Consider the following 20,752-nt stretch of genomic DNA (forward strand, 5'->3'; position numbering starts at 1 on the left):
GAAAGGCTTCTCCTCGCACCTGGTGCTGGGAGATGAAGCGTGGTGAGAAATGATGCGAAAGGAGGGTGGCCAGGAGACAGTAATTTAAAGAGTCACTTGTGTTTTCCTCTGCTGATATGTCTGACAGGGTAGGGCTCATTACAGGACCCCAAGTCTGGGTAAGGAAACAGGCAAGTTAACATTATCCCCATTTTAGAGAAGGCAAACAGAGGCACAGTGGTAGCATCTACCATGCCAGGCACTAGGCCAGGTTCACAGCTCATCCGTGCTACCTGTTTCAGCAGCATCCTTCCCAGGAGCCTTCTGAGAAGGCAGAGAGCATGGCCCAAAGCCTCTAGAAAAGAGATAAAGATGCTCAGTTTTGATAGAATTTCTGTTATTAAAGAATAAAATTCACTCAGAGGGTAACTTTGCAAAAAATACCATTTCCTAGAGAATTCTTTGCAAGAAGTGGAAGATTAAAAACGAACAAAGTAGAAATGGTTCCTCCTTACCAGGCATGGGAAGAAAAAACCAGGCATTTAAAAGCAACTTCTGGGAAGGCCCCTGCAACGTGCAGGATGTATAGAGCTGCAGGTGGGTTTTGTGCAGAAGGGACAGAGGAATGATCTGAAGTTGATGAAAGGATTTCCCTACGGTCATACATCTCTGCTTGTGCATGGTGATGGGGCTTTTACTTGCCTGCTCTCTGTCATTCAAAGCTGTTTCAGATCCCCATATAGGTAGGGGAAAAGTTCTCAAAATGGTCAGAAAAAGGGATTTTTCAAGCACAAACCTGAAAGATTCCCTGGACTTCTTCAGCATGCAGAGAAATACATGTCTTCATGTCCTCCCTGCAGTAACAACAGCCCTCCAGCTCTTACAGAGACAGAACAATCCCCACAAAACAGAGCCGTACCAGCAATTGCATTTAGGATGAAAACTGCACTCATGTCCAGAGGAACACGGACTTCCCCCAGTCACTGTAACGTCTTGTGGGTCTGAAGGAGATGGTTAAAGAAGTGCAGATGGAAGCACCAAGATGCAGTACCAATAGAGCTGCAATTTCTCTGCCAGATTCGGCTGAGGGGGAGCGGTGTGGCTCCCGGCGGGCACCAGGCAGAGCTCAGCACCGCCCGACCCACGGCATGGAGCAAGCCCTCTGCCAGCTGCCAGCCCTCCTTGCTTTGCCCAGGAACCGAACGTGCCTCCAAGGCAGCCCATGAAAGAAAAATAGTGAAAAGGATTTTAAATGTGGTTTGTGACCAATAAGGCTTTCCCCATTTTGGCTCAGTCTGACAATCTCTTCTCATACAAATTTCAAAGAGGGTTTTGCCCTAGTGAAAATACAGTGAAAGGCTCTCTTTTATATGTTTTTTTAAAGCCTATGCAATCAAAAAGCTCTTTGAAGCTCCAGGAGCCCTAGACATTGTCTAAAAACATCTGCTTCTATTTTTCTGCTGTATTTTTCCTCGATGGGAAATGAAACCAATCAAACTCTTGTTAGGGAGGAGAGGCAGGACAGCCCTGTGCTGACAGCCTGGGTGCTGGGCTGGGACCCAGCTCTGCCAGGAGGGACCGGTGGCACCTGCACAAACCAGCACTGCTGGATTCCCAAAAGCCAGGCTCCGCTTCCCCTACTGCAATGGACAGGGTTTGATCCAGCACACTCAGGATGACAGATACAGCTGCAGCCACTTCCCCAGATATTTACTGCCCCCAGCCCCAAAGCTCAGCTCCCCAAAAACCAGCAGCATTTGCTGCTCACCCTCCCTTCCTGCAGGACTGGATGGGGCAGTCTCTCCAGACAGGTAACTCTGGAGGACACGTTTGCCCTCTCCTTCCCAAAGCTCAGTCTCAGGAAGGTTTTCCCTTGGTTCAGCCCCATCTGTGATGGAAAGGAGAGCTTGATGGATGGCAACGCTGGCCTTAGAGATGCCCCAAGGAGATGCCTGCACCATCGCCATGCCCCTAGCAAAGGAGGAAGATGCTGGCCAGCCTGCAGCCATCAATTTGAGTTTACTGTGTTCAAGCAAGCTGGAGAGAACAGCTGTGGATTTCTCATTTAAGAGCATTTTAATGGGAGGAGGCCCATTTTTCAGTGCAAAACCAGAAGCTCAAAGAAATATTACAAACTGTGAGCATTACTTTCTGCTTCTTTCACAGCAGGTCTGAGCCATCTCATCTGGTGCATTATGAAGTAATTATTTTAGTTTTCCTAAAAAAAAATCAAAAACACACCAGGAGTAATAGCGCAGCTACCTTGCTGCTTCTCCAAGGAGGTAATTGGTTAATAGGAACATCTCACTGCCTTCAAAGAAAAAGATCACCAGGCCTGTACGTCTTCCTCCCTAACTATTCTCTGCAAGTGCCCACAGCCACTGCTGGTAATTTCTAGCACCCTGGCTGCTTATATGTCACAGCTACAAAAATATCATCATTGCAAACAACCTCATTGTGTAAGAAAATAGTATTTACTAAGCTGGAATCGATCCCACAGTGACAGCCAGGGTAGCATGTCCTGCATCCCAGGACAGTCAGAGCTGATCCAGCCTCAACAGTGGCCAGGGCTGGCACTGATCAGTCACCTAGGGGCAATGGGTGTCTTTGGTGCAGGTACCGTTCATCTAAAAACCCAGCAAGCAAAGCGAGCTGGGCTCAAACGTGCAAGGGGAAAGCGCACAGAGCCCCTCAGGCTGTTGTTTCTCCTCCCGCACCCCTGGGCCAAGCAGAAGGTGAAGCAGAAGGAATGAGGGTCCCAACCGAGAGGGCACAGGGGAGAAGCAAAGAAAATCCTGAAGAAGAAAAACATGTTTAAGCAGAAGGTAATAGGGAATATTTTATGTAATTCTGGAAAACCTGCTCAGCGCTAGGGCACGTGAGGGGGGAACGACCCACCCCCCTCACCACAGCCCCTATGTTGCCACAGAAATCGGCCAGGGCAAAGCTGGCATTTCACAGCCTTGGCCAGCCTTTCACCAGCACTGCTACCCCTGCACCACGCGTGAATCCTGAGTTTAAAAGCTATTGGAAGGGCAGAAACCACTGCAGCTTTGCTCCTTCGGTTCCTCAGCCCTTTTGCCTTTCTGACATCCAGCCCCAGCTTTCAGTGATTCTGATTTTTGCAATGGCAACCTGATTTCTGCTCTCCTCCAGCTCTTCTCAGATAACTTCAAACAGTCTTTAATTATGGCTCTGACTGCTGCAGCTGCTGGCTGTGGACTCCCTGTTTCTCCAAAGACACTCGCTCTTATCCTGCTGTGTTAGACAGGGTGACACTTAAAACCAGAACAGAGCTCTTAGTCCTTCCCCGTCCTCATCGCATGCTCCTGGGCCCTACGCTGAGGTTTCCCTCCCGTTGGAGGTGGGAGCTGGAGGCTCCTTCCCCTGGACGTCTGTTAACTGAGAGGCAGCATTGACATGCAACACCTGCAGCATAAAAACTACTTGGGAAAATTAAATTGCAGTGAGTGGAAAGTTCAGTGCAAAATTTTGTACTCAGCTTGAGGCTGAAAATCAGTGTGTTCCCCATTCACTCACCTGATTTCTTCCCTCCCCATTAGCTCTGAGAGGGCCATCAAAGCATCACAGCTGAATGTATTTCCATATGGAGACAGGAGGAGTAATGATTTGGCATTCAAAATGGATATAGTTTGTGCAGCAGGGAAGACTTTTGGGGGAAAGAGACTTGGCAGTGAAACAGGAAGGTTATAAGATAAAGATTCAACACACCTCCCTGCACAAACACACACACACAGACAGAAACAAGGGAAATAATTTTTAACAGCAAGGCCCAGCAAGAAAAAACAGAATGATGACAAACCAGATGGCAATGCAGCATGAGCTGCATCTAGTGGCCAAGACAAGTAGTGCTTTTCTTTAAGGGAGCAGTTCAGCTTGGTAGGAAAAGTAATGACCAAGTCCGGGAGTGGAACTAGCACTTCTCTCCTTGCTGCTCGAGTTTGGAGACCGAACTGCAATCGTCCTGCCTTAGGAAAAATAGCAGCCCCACGAAAAATCACAAGTCTCAGCATTTCAAACAGCACTAGTTTGGGAGGTGCCATAGGTGCCCTCCCGATGGGGGTCTGCAGCAGCCCTCATAGCCCAGAGGCTACTGCGGCCACCTCTTTGGGCTCAGCCACGATAAAAAAGGCAGCCGCTGCTGCACCGCTCGCAAACAAGGCAGCGTGGGTAGAATTTGGGGCAGAAAGACAGCAAATGCAGAGCAGAGCAAGGTGGTTGCATGCATTAGCCAAGACACTCAGAAGGCCGACAGCATGGACTAAGTGAGCCTCTGCAGCTTCGTATTCTGCTCAGGGCTACGCAATCCCTGGCTGCACATTATTAGGATCCTCGGCATTTCCTCCTCTAAATCTTGACAGTACACTGACAACTCAATTTGAAAGCCAAGGTGTTTCCTTGATGCAGGACTTTTTCTAAACAGGAGGCAGAGTACATCAACCCACAGCACAATTCATTACCCTCAACTCAGAATATATGGCGTATCAGGGAGAAAGCCGTGAAGTTTTGATTTATACAGGCTAATCAAGGAGAAAGCTATTAACCGAGGGGCAATGGACTATTAAATAAAATTACAGAAGAAACAATGTCAAAACACCTAGTTCTGATTCTTGGAACATATAATTGCTCTTCTTATCTATCCTAAGTCTTTTCTATGAAAGTTAAATCAATCCCTCCAGCTCAGATACATTTTTAAACATGTTGAGGACCTGATATAGCTCCCATTTAAGCATCTAGAGCATGGCAAAGTGCTTGAAACTCTGACTAATGTCACCAAAGGGCTTTCTCAAGAGTACTCAGTAATAGTGAGCTCAAAGATCAAGACCTGGGTGCTACCTACTTCAAAACTTTCAGTAAATTGCCCTTGACTGACAGTGGGGTTAGTTTTGGGGAGCACAAGCTGGAGGGATGTGCCACAGCATGTTGCTAGAGTGCGAGAGCAATATCCATGGTCATAAATATTACACTTCTGGCATCTCCATCCAATCAAAACTAGTCCATCTGAAAGCTATGCATCATTGTGAAGAGAAGGAATACAAGGGGAGCTGAAACCAAAGAGCAAAACAGAAATTCACAGCAGCATAGAAAGCCATCAAGAGCTGTATATGTCTCTATAGATCCACTATAACAACCATATCCCTGTTATAGCGCAGATGGAGCAAATGCAGAAATATCCCAACCCATGGACAACTTCCATCCCCATGCCCCATATCAGGGCTAGCTTTAGGGTGTCCCTCTCTCCAGGGGCACCTAACGCCTTTCACTACCACCTGGCTTGCTCTCAGCCCTCAACCCTGATAGAAAGGTGTTGTCCCCATGCCACTCCTGCTCCATCCCTGAAGCACCTTCCCACTCTGGTCCCATCCTGCCCAGCACCACTGAAGCCTCTGTGCCTCCTGTGTCTGGTTCCTCCCTGCCATGATCAAGACAGCAGGTGCTGCTACTTGATTTTCCTATCCCACTACATTCAGGGCAGGAACTTTCTGAGCAGGGCCACGGGCTGCCTGTTATTCAGCAGGGATCCACTTAAAAGAGCAAGAGGATGGGGACTCAAGCAGAGTTCAGTATTCTTCTATAGCAGCTTTTAGAAACCTGACATTGGTGCATGGCAGATCCTCTCTCAGTCCTAATTAACATGGTTTGCTATAGCTATTTGGTCCAGGGCATTTTTCCCCCCCTCCTCTTCTCTGGTTTTGTGCTTAGCTTACCTGTTTTGCTTTTCTGTATCTGTTCCTCCTACGTGAGGCAGACAGAAAGCAGAGCCCAAGAGGCTGGGGAGCACTCACCACCAAAAGAGTGAATGCAAAGACACAGCCCAGAGACGCACACAGAGGTTCAGCCTTAACACCAGCCCTCCAGCTGCACATTCAGAGAGGCACTTCTGAATCCCACTTGGCAGCTTAAAGAAAAAAACTCACAAGTCAATCAACACACATGGCTTGTTCTGAACCATATTTGCAGCATGGTGAACAACTGTACGTGGAGCAGAAATGGCAATATCATCCAGCTTGCCCTTCCCAGCACTTTGGGTTTATCTGCTGACTCAGCACATGAGCACTGAGGCCAGGGACCCTGTGCTGTCCTGACCCCAGCCCAGGGCTGCCTGCCCTGCCCTAGCTCTGCTCCAGCCTTCATCCTCTGGGATTCTCTCAGGCTGAAATAGCCAGGGCTCTGCTAAGGGACCTGTGTCTCTGAACTCTCCACACCACCAATACCTTTTTTTTTTTTTTGGAGAACTTGCAAACTATATTACAGCTCCTCCTCTCATCTCTATATTATCAGCTCTGCCAATGGTTGTCCAACTGGCCACACATCAAGTGCTCTGCTGAAGTCCAAACAGATGGATTTCAGTACTCTTCTTGCCTAGATTGGGTGCTATCTTAGTAGAGATTAGATGTGATAGTAATCCCTACAGCCAGCCCATCTTCACTTAAGGTCAGTCTAGTCTGGCAATATTCTATAGCATTTTTTAAGTAAGATACATGAGAAATTTGAGCATAAAGCAAAAAAAAACCTCCCACATTCCTACTCTGTCTCTTCATCCTATTTTATCATAGGGTCCTCCACAGCTTTCCCTTCTACCTAAATCATATTGTTCTTCTAACTCAGCATCCATTTCCTAGTAACAAGCTGACTCTCTTTCTTCTCTCCTGCCCTGTTCCCCTTCTGAAAGGTCAGAAGACACAACCCTTCCTCTACAAGCCTCTCCTACCTGCCTTTTTAAGGGTTTGTCTCTCCCAGCCAAGTCAGTGATTGACTTTGTTTCCTGGATGATTGGGATCAGCTGAGGAAGGGAGGGATCACCGATCCGTCACAGATAAAGCTGAGCCCAGTTACCCAGGGAAGGTTTACTAGCCTGAGCTACAGCAATTTCTGGTCTAGGATAAAAGCTTTCTGAGCTGAGGAGCTAGTGCTGTAGTATGTTGCTCTTAGAGCACAGTAATGCAACAGGTTAGAAATAGATAGGTGAACTTCCAGTTTATTTTTGCTCTCAAAGATCAAGATATGGTAAAGTTCTTGTTTTTTGCAGTGATTAGCCTTCAGGATGAAGGAGCTGGGTGCTGCTCTGCTCATAGCATTGATTTTTTGTTCTTGCACAGTAAGTTGATCTTAAGCCTTTTCTGAGTATTTTTTTTTTGTTGAAAGACTGCCCATGTTCTAATAGGTTGCTAACAACCAGGTCTGTAATTTAAGTTCTGGGTTGTGCTTGGTTGCTCATGTAAGACAACTTTGTTTCCCAATTTTCATGGATGCCTAAACACAAAAATGAACACAAGTACTGGTCTGGTCCTAGTGACTTTGGAGTTACCCTAAAATATGATGATTGGTCATCTCAGATTTTCTACAGGGTATTCAAGGCTCTGGAAAAAAATGCTAGCGTGTATTTCTGTGTAGGGAAGTAGTGTCTACTTAGTGTGTAGCATATGCATGCTTGTTGCCTTTGTTTCACAGAGGGGCTCTGCTGTTGCAGGTGGATTGGTGTGCGCTCTCTCTCTGTTATATCAATTTTCTTAAATTATCAGCCTGAGATCTCCCGTTGGTTTTAAGCTCTGAAGTAATCTCCTGGTATGCCTAACCCAAGCAGCTGTGTGGCTTTTGGGGGCCCTGGAAGCTGCAGGAGTGGGGTCTCATTTGGGTCTGTGTAGCAAGGGCACTAACAGGCAGAAGGAAGGAGAGAGAAAGGACAGGAAAAAGTCTGCTGATATCAACCCCAGGCTGGTGGAAATGTCTGTGAATGGTCTCTTGGGTTCCTCTGATTGCTGGATATCTGTGGCAAGGGAAAATGTTGGTGACAAATCTGTCAAATAAGGTTTTCTCTTAAATCAATAAAACTACTTTCCTCCAAAAGGGGTTTCTTGGTGCTGCCATACAACTAGCATTGAGAGAGAAAAGAGCCATCAGATTTAGATGTCAACGGTGTCAGTTTAATGTTAGAGGGAAGGACTTGCTTACATGTCAGTCCTGAGTCATTTCTTCCTGTTGTCACATTTCTGGCCAGACCAGAAGTGAAAGGGGCCATTGCTTCTGCCCCTCTTTGCTTGGAAAAGTCTCTTCAACACTGGCTGACCGGAGAGTTTTGCTGCTCTCTGACACTGTGTTCTTGGCTAGCAATTGGCTTCCTTAGGCCTGTGGTGAGATTTGGGCATGCATCTCATTAAGAAAACAACAGGGCAAGTCTGGGGACAGGCTGTTCCCTGCAGAAACACCAGGCTACTTGTTGTATGGCCTCTCCTGTTGTCTTTGCTGTGACAAAATTTGAGGCAGGTGGTAATCCTGGAGTTGCATTAAACCAAACATAATAGTGATCACAGAAACCAGCCAGGTCTTTTTACACATTATTTCTTTTTAATAGAAATCTGTGACAACCTCTTTATAGCACTCCCTACTCTGTGTCCTTTACAGAACCACCTCTTCCCATTCTCCAGGTGGGGTAAACTGAGGCAGGGGCACTCCTTCCCTCTTCAGGGCCAGGAAACAAGCCCAAGACTCCCATGCCCCAATTTCTTGCATGTATGCCAGTCCTGGCTCTAGCATAGGGAGCAGGCAGAGGGTTTCTACCAGGAATGATCTTTCCTCTCTCCCACTGCAAAGGAGCGGAGGGCTCTGCTCTCTAGTGACATGTCCATTTGCTCCACCCTGACCTCTTCACGGCAGGAACAGTTCAGCTCTTGTCCTGGGGTAACAAAATTAACCTTGGCCCATATTACTGAGTAGTTTTAATTTTCAAATGGCTTTATCAGTCTGAAAAGTATGAATAGGTGTGCTGAGGATTACAGCTTGGATGTCTGAGCTGTAAGAGAAACTTCAGATTTGCTCCCAGTCCATTGGAGAACATATTTTAAGTATGCTGAAAACGAAAGGCAAGTGCTCTAAAAATGGTTCAACAGAATTGATACAGCAGCCTAAGGATGTCCAGACCCCTTACAACATTGTGAAGCTGTGTCAATCATTTGAAGAAATAAGATACCATTATGGCTTCAGCACCAAAAGCAATGTAATGGCTCTTCTTTGCTGTCAGTGGGTTAAAGGCTTTTTCTGAACCACAGCGTTTTCAGTCGCAGACGTATATAATGAGCCTGGCATGGTGTGGTCTGTCACAGCTCATTCGGCATCTGCAGTAAAGCAGAGCTGCCTCAACAGTCCCTAATGCAATATTTTTCTAGCTGAAAATGCTGTTACAGCACATTGAAACTGTGAGGGGGGGAATGGGAGGATTTTAAGGCAACTTTGCTTGGAACAGCACAAGAGATTTCATAGGTCAAAGGGGAACTTCTTACTGTGTGTTTTGTTTTGAAATTATTTTGGAAAGTATAATAGAAAGTGAATGGTAATTCAATAAAAGTCAAGAGCTGGAAAAGGCATTTCATTTTTTTAAAGCATCCAGTGTTTTAGTGGCTTCCACTGTGTTTTCCAGTCTCCCCTGCAGCAACCTGGCCAGAACAGTGTCCTCTTCCCCTTCAGGCAGTACCTTGTAGGGCTTGAGGATCACCTGATGTCTTTTTGGACTTGATTTTGCAGGATAGGCACCACAGGCAAAGACTGTCACTTAATTAGGTTAATATCTCTGAAGTCACCTGCTCCTTGCTGAAGCAGCCAGGGCAGCTGAGCAGCAGGGCTGGGGCTCCAAGAAGGCTCTTGGTTTGGGAGACTCATCTTGCAGGAAAACTAACTCTTCTGGCAACCTGGAGAGGTTCTAAACATGCTCATTGCTCCCACACCTGGAAGTGTGAAGTGCCCTGAAGTGTGGCTGGTCCAGCAGAGCTGCCACAAGCTTCTCCAAGGAGAGCTGAAGATGCTCCCAAGGCAGCAAGAGATGCCCTGTGAAGCACTGAGCTTATACTTTTGATCTGTGCCAGCTCTAAATATCTCCAGGTGTGCTAATAAGAGCATTAATGTGTTATCTGTTTTACTCGACCTTTGGAAGAAAAACATGGAAACAAAACATACCACTTGGGCATCCTGTGAGAGCTATTATTAAAGCAGCTCAGTGCTTTTTTCCAAGATCATAAGCCTACTTGACTATTCTAATTCAAGTGGGAAAGTAAGATGGCATTGTGTGGCCTTCAGTCTCTCTCCTGTTTGTACGTGTGTCTCAGGAGATGAATTATTTATGATAATGTAATTATAGAAGTGAACAAACAAGTGCATTGTACGGTTTTTTCCCCCAAAGAAGCTGCAGTCTGTCATCAAGACACTAGATGGTAGTCTCAGTCTAGAAACATTTCAATGGATGTTTGACATTGCAGTGACAGTAAATCGTGGCTGTTTCAGTGGGGTTTGCTCCTTGCCACACAAAGTTTGAGGTGAATCAGTTGTGATGTGGAAATGTTATTCAAAGCTGAACTCTTAGCAGTTAGGTTCGGAAGTTGGTAACCAATTCCCAGGTGACTTCCAGAAAAGGAGATCTCGAGTCTGATAATTTTGCAGTTAACCATTACTGATCTACCTGAAAACCAGTGAAATCTCTATTTCTTATGGTGTGAGCACAAATTCTGATCAAGAGAGAAACCTAGTCCCTAGGTATCTCACTGACTGGAGTCAATGGGATGTCGAAAGTATGTTAGTCTTTTTTTTTTTCCTATAGTTTAGGGCAGATATATGTGCAAGTGTCACCTGAGACCATGGTAATGTCCTAGCTTGTAGGCTATTATGTGAAGCTGTCCTATTTCATATTTGGAATGGACAAACTGTGACCCATGAAGCCATGGTAATTTTATCATATGTGATTACATTGGTATCTTCTACTTTGCATAAATCATGAAGTACTGACTTGCATTCTTTGTTGTTAGGGCTCCGATATGCTTTCAGTTCAAGCCTATTCTTTGAAGGAGGTGGGCTAGAAACTTTAATTTGTATCTTCCATAGCCAAGCCCCAACAGTCTGTAAGACATTCCCTTTCACCTGCTTCTCTTCCCCTGAAAAGTCAGAATTTTTAAGGCTTATTTTACAGTTACTGCAGGTATAATTGTAAAAAAATCGACATATGCCATTAAACTTTCAAGAACAGAAGAATTCAATAGCAGCACTGAAGCAGGAGAGACTTAGTTGGCTTTATTCCCCACTGACCAATATTCAGGCTATTTTAGATGTACTGGCTGAAGAGGGAGCTTCTTCCAGCTTTCCCTGAATCAAAGAAAGGATTCCCTTTGACACCAGTGATGTTAAGGAAGACTCTCAGCCATGTTCCTGCTTCCTTTGCTCAGTTATATTTCAGTGCGAGGTTAATAAAAAATGCATGTGGGATGTGGAAATGACTGGTTTTAATTATTAGATATCATAGATTGACCAAGAAATGAATCCAATTCTCACTCTGCTGAGGGACTGAGAATAGAATGCAAGGAGAAATCGGGCATATGTTACTTCTAACGTGACCGTTTTGGGTTCAACAAATTGCAAACTAGTATTGATTTCTATACATAAGCTACGAACAAAAAAGAATTACAAAACTTCTCAGCAGCCTGAAAAGCCAATATCGACCAAACTAGAATGGCATTTAGGAGAGCGATGCTTAGCTGATGAAAACAAATAGCAGTAAAATAGCTTCTCACTTGTAATTTTTATCTAATATTGTATCAGGTCTGTAATCCTTTGCAAGTGTCATCTAATGCATCACTGGTGACTGCAGAAATGTGCAGAATTAATAAAGAAGGTGCCTGGATGTGGAATAGCTACCCACCTCCAACCTTCCTGACAGGTTTCAGTTTGATGTATGATATTCCTCTAATGAAAGTATAAAATCTATTAGTTCACAAAGTGAGTCTTATTCTTGAGTTCCAGCAAAAGAAGCCCTTTGCTTGAAGCCTCAGTTTCATACCATTGATTTGTCTTTATCCCAACACGCATCTTCAGCCGTGAAACTGTGTGGTCATGCTATGGCACTTCTAATAGGAGCAGCTATGGGGTTGCAAACACATGGATAAGAATCAAATCTGGTTTAATACCTTGCTACCTTTAAATACCTGAAGGAGAGGAAGGGAGTAACAGATAGTAGATGGGCGTGAATTGTCAGGTTGCACATGAAGGGAACTCTAGCAGGAAGGGGAGTAGAGCATGGATATGGGTGACTGGGATGCTGTGAAATAAATGGGCATGTCAAAAAGCCAGAAGTGACGAACATTCCCCAGACGAGTGTTGAATTGGTCCCTCTGGAGATACCTTCCCTTTGTTATCCTGCCCCTAGAATGTTACTGTCCCAGCAGGAGACGAGCATCAATAGTTTTTAAGAAACAGAAGGAGAAAGTCTTTCTCACTAACACAGGTCAATCATAATTTTGCATTTAACAACCTTCCTTGACTATGTTTGGGCTTCTCCTCTGTTTTAGAGCAGGGAAGCCAGGGTGGATGGATGGGGGAGCCCAGGGGGGTGGGCATCAGCAGAGCACAGCATGTGGGATCAGTCCATTGAAACATGCAGGTGCAGAGACAACTTCCCACTATCAACCCGATGGCAGAAGGAAAGAGCCCGTGGAGCAGGTATTTGGTCTCTGAATGCATCTGCCCTAATGTTCTGGTTAAAACTGGGGCTACTGGTCCCTCTCCCCTTTGACAGGTCTCAGGTCTCCCTCAGGTTCAGCAGAAAGTGAGACCCAGCAGGATGCTCCTTGTCTCCCTGGAGCACTCCCCAAAATGCTAAGCTCTTTTTAAAGGGAATTTAGACCAACAGTCCTTAGCTCCTTCAGCAACTTACCCTACTGAGGTGAGAAATCACTACTAGGCAAGTGCCACTGTAACTTTTAGGCTCAACAGCTATAAAAGTTTGTACCGATTCTGCAAAGATGTAAGCTCTTGTGAAGTATGGGAGGTTGTTGCTTGCAGTAGGGTACTGGTGTTTTGAGTTCAACATGCACTTTGCCAGCCTGGAGCTTGAATTTTTATCTACTTGTGGCCAACTGCAAGCAAGAGTGCCTCCATCCTCTGGGTTACAAATATTACTGTTTGACTGGTATCGTAGTTTAAAAAGAAATTAAACTGAGAAGCAGGTGTTGTGTACAACCAGACAAAGAAAAAGTTCAGGAAGTGCCTCTCTGTATCTTCAGATCAAGATGAACTTTGATAAACTTGGTTATTAAAAAAGCAAGCAGCATTTTTCTTCCTCTTCTGACTTGCAAATTAAGCTAAACTCACATTATCAAGTCTGATTGGAATTTATTTTCAGCTGAAGAGTTCACCACAGACTTAGAAGACTAAAGCCAAGATCATAATTGCATATTGTGGACTGCCCCTGCTGCAAAAGTTTTCCTGATTTCAGAGCAAAAAATCTACTTAGTGAAAGGGGTTTTTGTACTAAATGAACAGTTAGAAATGCTGAAGTTGGTGTTTCTCATTCAAATGCAGAAAGGATTTTGATTCAGATCCCTCCTCCCTTCCTTTGAAATGCTCTTTACCTACATCAGAGTCTAATAAGGTTAATGTGTTAGACGTTCCCCCAGTGTAAATTGTATCAGTGGGAAGAATACTGCCTGAATAGAGTCCTCCAGCTCTATTCATTTGCTTTCAATGTGCCAAATTAATTTTGCCACATGGGTAATAAAAGCTGTGCTTCTGTGTATTTCTGTAAACATCGTATGATTTAGAAAGTGCTTATGATTTCTTTCAACAATGAAACTTAAACTGTGTGCAGTCCAATATCAGCGAGTAATTTCAGAAGTGACTGAGGCATGTAATTGAGTTTGTCAGTGTAATTGTATTTTGGAATAGATAGTGGTATGTGGTTTTTTTAGTTGTTAGTGAATCTCGTATTTAGTGTGCTGATTAATTCTATTAGAGGAGTTAATTAGACTGAGAAGGTGGGGGTGAGAATGGATACAAATCACTTCAAAGCACTGCATTTAACTCAGAGTTGATTATTTTGTGCACAGAGAAATGCCGCCTCTCCCTGTTTTGGACTCGTGTGTGATTAGAGCTCATCAGTGCAGCCCCGTGCCTGCTGACAAGGACGGACAATGAGTATGGATGCAATTCTCTCTCCTTTCAAGTGTGAACTTCCAAATTGAGGCACTGCAGGGCACAGAGTTGACCTGACTTAAAAATAACAAGCTCCTGTGCATACTCCGTAATAATAAAAATAATAATTACAATATCTTTATTTCTGGCACAGCCTCCTCATATTGTTTCCTGTAAAGAATAAAAGGCAAAAAGGAATAATCAGGCACCACTTAAGGGCACTCTTTGGCTTTGCAAACTTCAGAAGAGCTTGGGCTCAAGTCTTGGCATGGGAGACTCAGATTTTCCCCTGCAAAAAGAAAAGATTTGGATGCTGGAGGTCTGGCAGCTGCAATATCTGCCCTGGAGGTGCTTGAGTGGGGAGCTGAATGCAGAACTCTGTTGGCATCTCCAAGCAGGAGTCAGCACATCTTGCCTGCAGGCAGCTGCATGGGCTGTGCCTGCACCAGAAGGGTGGATGCTCTGCTGAGGAGTTGGCTTGTCTAGAAGAGGGAGCTGAACTTGCAGCTGCATTAAAAAAGATGTGTAGATCTGAGCCGGAGCCTGGGCTGGTGGTAGACATGAACCATTTTTGGAGAGCATCTCTAGCCCTGGGATGGCAAATGGAGGAGGATGGACAGACATTAATTCTCTCTACCTGTTGACCGGGTGCTGTGCACAAAAAGGTAGAGCCTTAGGAGTGGCCACAGAGGAGCTGACGTGGCTCTTGGTCTTCTGAATCTGACCTAGCATGGACCAAGCCAGACCAAAGCGTGGGCAGGCTGAGCTCAAGCCCTTCTACATGTCTCCATCCCCAAAGCCCTTTTAGGTGTGAGATGAGAGGGACTGAGGAAAGGGGGGATGGACAATTGAAACAGCCTCCTCTAAAGCCAAAATATGTGAAATATATATAGAATAGATTTTTAAGCAGTGGTGTGTAATTTTTTTAATCACCTGGAATATTTCCAACTAGACAAACAAGACACTGTCAGAAGAGCATTAAAACATGCCTTGGGGCATCATCTGAGCTGGACAAAAGTCAGGTCCCTTTATAAACCAAATGTACATATTGGGAGCTGGTGTAATTTTCTGGAAAACAGTCTCAGTCTGAACAGACATGAAGGAGAGATACTGTCAAATGAAGCAGTGGTCAGGACTACACAAAACACAGGTCAACAGCCTGTACATTTTCAAGAAATTGCAATGCTGTGTCAGGGAATTGCTGCCTGGTCAGGCCATTATAGCACTGTCAGTAAAAATGCCTCTTATCTTCCAACTCCTTCCATGTACAGATAAAGCAGCCATGGTCAGTACGGGGCATATTTTAATAAGATTCAGAGTGGTAACATCTGGCAAATTCGCATGTCATATACTTCTCCTTCCCCATGTACAAACAGCCTCTGTTCCCATGCTTTTGTGTTTCCCTTAGATAATGGCTTTTCCGCAACGGAATATGAATGATAGGTTATCGGCTGGGAATGGCAACGCGTCTCACGATGGCATGATAAAAGAAATGATCAGAAACTTTCACTGTTGGGAAACTTCATATCGGAAGCCAGCTCCGATAATCTTATTGAGAGGAGACGAGCTGGCAAGTCTCTCTTGCTGCAAAACAGAAGGAAAAGGAAGAGGGCCCTGGAAAGTCACAGGAGGGTGAACAAGAATTTCTTGTCATCAGCCTCCTTCCGCTGCTCCTGGGAAGGACCTCTCGGCTGCCTCTCACCAAAGGGTTGTGCTCCACAATGTCAAAGAAAGCGCAGAAGGCTTCTCGCAGCCAGGACCGAGATGAGACTGAAGTATCTCAGCAAAGATTTAGAGGTGCAAGGAGGGAGGAGGCAGTGGGAGCCTCCTGCAGAGGAGCAGCAGCATGGCTGCCCAAGGATGTCATGTGCTATTGGGATAAAACAACATCTTTTTGCGATGGCAAATCACCTCCTGACTCTCAGGCTTGGGCTTGGCTGCTGGACTCAGTAGCTATTACAGCAATGGTCCAGGGCTTTGTGTGTCTACAGAAGCACATAGATGCCTCTAGAGATGGTCTAGAATGCCCAAGAAAGTAAAGTCTCTGCAGTTGACAGGATTTATGAACCTGAAAATGTTTAGGCACTATTGAGACTCCCAGGATCCAGTTTTATCCCACTTTTGTATCACTGTAATCCCAGTCTCATTTGACTATTAACACCTTAGCCCAACATTTAGGCCCACAATTGTTTTAGTCACCTCTTGTGCTTGATTATAATTTAAAAAAATCGGGCATTGCATGCAGATGGGGTTTGCACTTGTCCAGGTTGATGTATAACCTGTGCTGGACTGATGCTGCTCTAATGTAAGACTTCAGGTGGGCACCCAAGAGCAGTACAGGGCACTGAGTCTCTCAACACATTTATGCAGAGCTTTCCAACCCCTTTCTTTGCATGGACCTCTGGAGCTTCTCCTGGTCTTGTGCTTTTTAAACCCCATTTGTCTTAGTTTCTTCTGACAGAACACTCAGACGCTGGTGCTGCTGGCCAAAAATCTCACACAATCGCAGCCCTGCAAAATACCCAGTCCCTGAGTAACACAGCTACTTTTGTCTCTTTGTCAGCAACAGCAGCATTTTGACAGCTAAAGCGATGAGCCACAGCACAGAAGCGAGGAGAGCTGGGTCTGCAGGGCACTGATAGCTCAGCTGGGCAACGCCAGCCCAGAGGTCCTCAGCAGTAGAACTGCATGTGTCCCCTCAGAGACCTCAGCTTGCTGAAGACACGGTGAGTCTTCTGGAAAGAGGTAGTGGGGCTACCAAGCTGTCAAAGCCACTCACCCATACAAATAATGCTGCATAGTTTGGGTTTTGTGAGCAGACCCCGGTGGCGCATGGACAACCTGCCCAAAGGACCTGGGTGCGGACAAAGCCCCATTCCCTGCTCTTCTGGAGCTGCTGTTTCACTTCCCTCCAGGGGCGTTGCTGTGGGTTTGACTTGCAATCGGTGACTCAGTAGAAAATGGAAAAGGAAGACTGAGGTTAGGCTGCCTTCCTCCCTTGCTGCTGACTTCCTCCTTAGGGACGGGGCAGCACACATCCCCTGTCTTTGTTTTGGATTTAGGGATGGGACTCTCCATGGAGCAGTCGCCTCCATCCATGCTACTGCTGTCCCTGTCCCTGCAGAAGGGGAAAAAGAAGCAGGACTTCATGTGGTCTTACAGGACATAGGCAGCGGTGGCAACAAGGGATGTGCAGGAGTTTTGGGGCAGGCAATATGTGCCCCAGCAGCTAGTTCTGATGAGAGTCTGTACTCCCTTCAGTCCTCTGCTCCCTGTCCCTATGCTGTCATCCATGTACTTCAGTTTCTTTATCCTTCTCCGAGTAGCCAAGATAGATTGAGAAACAGTTTTCTTTGAATTAAATGATACTAAAAATGAATTATATCAACTACACAGTGCCAAACACGCAGCATGTTTTTTTTAAAGCAAACTGTATTATTTTTACAGTTTAAATTTAAAAAATAGCTGTAGTTTACACACTGAAGTTCAGCTGTTCAAATAAACCCTTAAGCTCCTTTCTTCAGTGGCATCTCCCAATAGGTGGATCGTTTCAGCTGCGGTGGCTGCTCTATATGTCATTGCAAGCGCTTCCCATCAGCCATGCTCCCTGGGAGCTGGAGAAGGAATTTAGCTGATAAAAACTCTGAGCTGAGCAAACAGCTGGCAATAAACTAATTTTCTAAAATATTGCCCCTTGTCTGTACAGAAACAATTGCAATTTATTTCTGCCAGGAGGCTGAGCAGTGGAGGTGAGGGTCATCCTTGAGCTGGAGCCACACACCGGGCCCAGGGCCACCATCGCTGCAGGGCACTGCTGGGCCATGGCATCGGGATGGAGGATCCATCTATCATTATGGAGCAAGGAGGGGTCAATGTCCAGCTCTCCAAAAACACAAAATTCAAGGAAATCCAATTTTGAGTCTTTCCTTACAAAGGTCCAGCAAAATAGCCCTAGGGGTCATGCTGGGCCTCTACCAGGATGGCCTTCGTCTCCTGCTGGTCCATACTGGTTGGAAGAGGAGGGACAGTGGGTCCAGCACTAATGTTGTGCCCACTCCTCCTCCTCGGAGGGGACAACCCATCCCGTGTTTCATTAACACTGGCTGCAGCCTTTGGAAGAGACCAAGTCTGTAAATCCTCTCTTTTAAACAGAAGGCGGCACTAAATCACCAGGAGAATGACTCAAGCAATTTGGCGGCTGAAGGAACCCGGTGTCCCAGTTCCAGCCTCTCTGCGGGAATGTCAGAGATGCTCCTCTGGGACCATTTGGTAATGCACAACTGTCTGGGCAGCTTAGGGCCATCCTGTTGCAAGCTTTTTCTTAACTCTGCTTCCCGAGTTAACTAAGTCATTGCATCAGCCCACAAAATGAGCTGAGAACAGATGTGAGTGATTCCAGTGTCAGGGATTTGGACTATAACCACAAATGCAGGCATAATTAAGATTTTCCTCCATTTCTCTTATGTGCTAAATGGAAATATTAGATTAACACAGATGTGCTGTAAGACTAACTGCAGAGAGTCTCTGGAAGACGTGTTCACATGGAAAAGGTCACTACATTGCCACTGGATCGTTATTTTACTTACTTTACCCAGTAGTTAAAATGCATGTTTTCTGTCTTTCCCAGACTGTTCATTTTCAATTGTCCAGGCAGCCAATACTGCAGAATAAATGAGGATCATCAGGAAGTTGTACAGTTTAAGTCTTTCTATCATTATGCAAAATCTATATCTTCATTAATCACTTTTTTCCTTAATGAATTTGGGGACTAGTGTTTCTGCTGCTAAGTACTCAAAGGAGTTATTAAATTTCTGGCTGTCTGGTTCCCCCATCTGTTTCCACAAAAATTTACTGCAATTAGTATTTCAGCAAAACTTCTAAAAACTGCCAAATTTCTTAAGAACAGGGAACGCTACTGTAAGCGTGAGGGGCAGCTTATGGTGTCCGAGTGGCAAAAAATGATCTAAAATCCACATTAAACCAGCATTCCCTGTAGTTTGCAGGAGGGTTAAGGCAGCAAAAGGGAGACTGACAAAAAGAGGAGAGGCTGGAAAAACTGCTGCCCATCCAGGTCCAGCTGTCTGCTTCTGGCTAGATATTAGGATAATATTTAATTTTCATTTTTCTGAAGGAGGCAGCTCCAGAAGCACATGCAACAGCCAGGGAAGCGGGTAGAGGTCTGCAGCACAGCTGCTGAGCATGCAGAGGGGCTGTGGGGCACCAGGCAACGGGGTGGCAGCTGGAGGTTAAGTACCCATCCTGGGGATGAGTACGGGGCAGGGGATTCTGCTTCCTTGCATGAGAGCCCCTGGGCACTTGGTGTCAGGGGGCCTCTCAGATTTTACTATGCTGAAGCTGTGGCTGAGAGCATTGCTGCCCTATCCTTGCCAGAAATAAACTGCAGAATAGAAGCCTGTGCTTCTGCAAGAGTATGGCAGGAGCCCTCACCTTAGTAGGTGTTCAAGGAGGCTGGTGACAACGTTGTCTCCTGGAGAAGGAAGGACCAATGTCACACCTTTCCAGCGCATGGAGCCATGCCACTCTCCTATGCATTGATGTGGTCTTGGGGAAGGCCCTTTGCTCTGCACTAATTTCACAGTTCTGTAGCTGTTTGTAATAAAATGGGACAAACCAGGTTTTTATGGCCAAAAGGTTATGTTTTGTCCCCAGACTCTGAATTAACAGGCCCCCTCTGCCATGCTGTGCTCCCATGGTGCCTGACAGCCTTTTGGGTGCTGCATGTGGCCATATCATTGAAATTCCCCCTCCAGATGGCCTCCCTGGCCCCATTGTGTACCTGCTTAGTATCAAATTAAAGGGATCCTTGAGTCTTTTTTTTCACTATATTTATGCCAGGATAAATTTTTGTAGCTGATAAATTTCCATCTGCTTTTCACAACAGTGGGACGGGCCCAATTTCTCAGGAAGGAAGAGTTGCAGGGTGTTGTCCGAGCTGAAGCAAAAACAACGATCCAAGAAGGGCTGACTGACTGGAAGGGGTTGGCTCTGATGCGCCAGAATTGCCCAGGAGAAAGATAATAAACAGAATGAGGAGAGCAATTGCTTTAATAAATAAACTGGAACATGTGTGCGACTGATACTGCCAAGGGCTGATAGATGCCAAGAAGTCTGTTTTTAACATCTGCTCTTCAGCAGCCTTAATGTGTTATGACCAGATCACTGTATCTTAGCTGCTGGTGTCAGACGTCCTATAGCAGCTACAGGCTGGGGAGGGAAATACACACGAACAAGCATATAGAAGTGCGTATATATACACATACAGGTGTTTTTGTAGATGTGCACTGCTGTACCAGTGGAAGGATTAATCATGTGAAAACGATTCAAAATGGTGCTTAAGTAGCCCTGACAAGGAGGACCCATCAGTGGCTGATACTTGTTCCCTATGATCTCTCTTTTTTGCAGAGTATAAGCTAGAGGATTGCTATGTTGTTGGCAGCTCATATCCCACTCAGTGCATCCATAGATGCAATATGTTCTTTATCATACTGTAGTTAAAAGGCTTTTCATCTCTTGCCAAGCCTTTTATCTGCTGCAAAGGCTGAGGGAAGCAGGTGAGGTGCTGCAGGCATAATGGTCATTTTAAAAAGCACTCTTACCAGCCTGCAGGGAAGGGCAGAGAAAGAGAGGAGCAGGGAATGAAAAAGGAGATGAAAGGAGGGGCTGAGCGAAAACCCAGTGGCCACCAAGCTGCTCTGGTGCTGGCAGAGTCAGCAGTGGCAGCAGCACGGACACAACTGTCTACGTTCTCCTCTACTGCAGGGTATTGCACCCACAGCACCTGGGAAAA

At 45.6% G+C, this 20,752-nt stretch overlaps 1 long non-coding RNA gene across 1 annotated transcript; it reads left to right on the plus strand.

Moving 5' to 3' along the window:
* The first annotated feature begins 6,866 nt into the window (after positions 1 to 6,866).
* Positions 6,867 to 16,104, plus strand: LOC148050088 (uncharacterized). Its single transcript, XR_015701476.1, has 3 exons — positions 6,867 to 6,951; positions 7,031 to 7,099; positions 13,860 to 16,104. It is a non-coding gene; the product is annotated as an uncharacterized LOC148050088 (long non-coding RNA).
* The last annotated feature ends 4,648 nt before the right edge of the window (positions 16,105 to 20,752 follow it).

Source organism: Nipponia nippon, unplaced genomic scaffold (genome assembly GCF_047370975.1).
Source record: "Nipponia nippon isolate SJK-2023a ecotype South Korea unplaced genomic scaffold, ASM4737097v1 scaffold_9, whole genome shotgun sequence".
NCBI classification, from domain to species: domain Eukaryota; kingdom Metazoa; phylum Chordata; class Aves; order Pelecaniformes; family Threskiornithidae; genus Nipponia; species Nipponia nippon.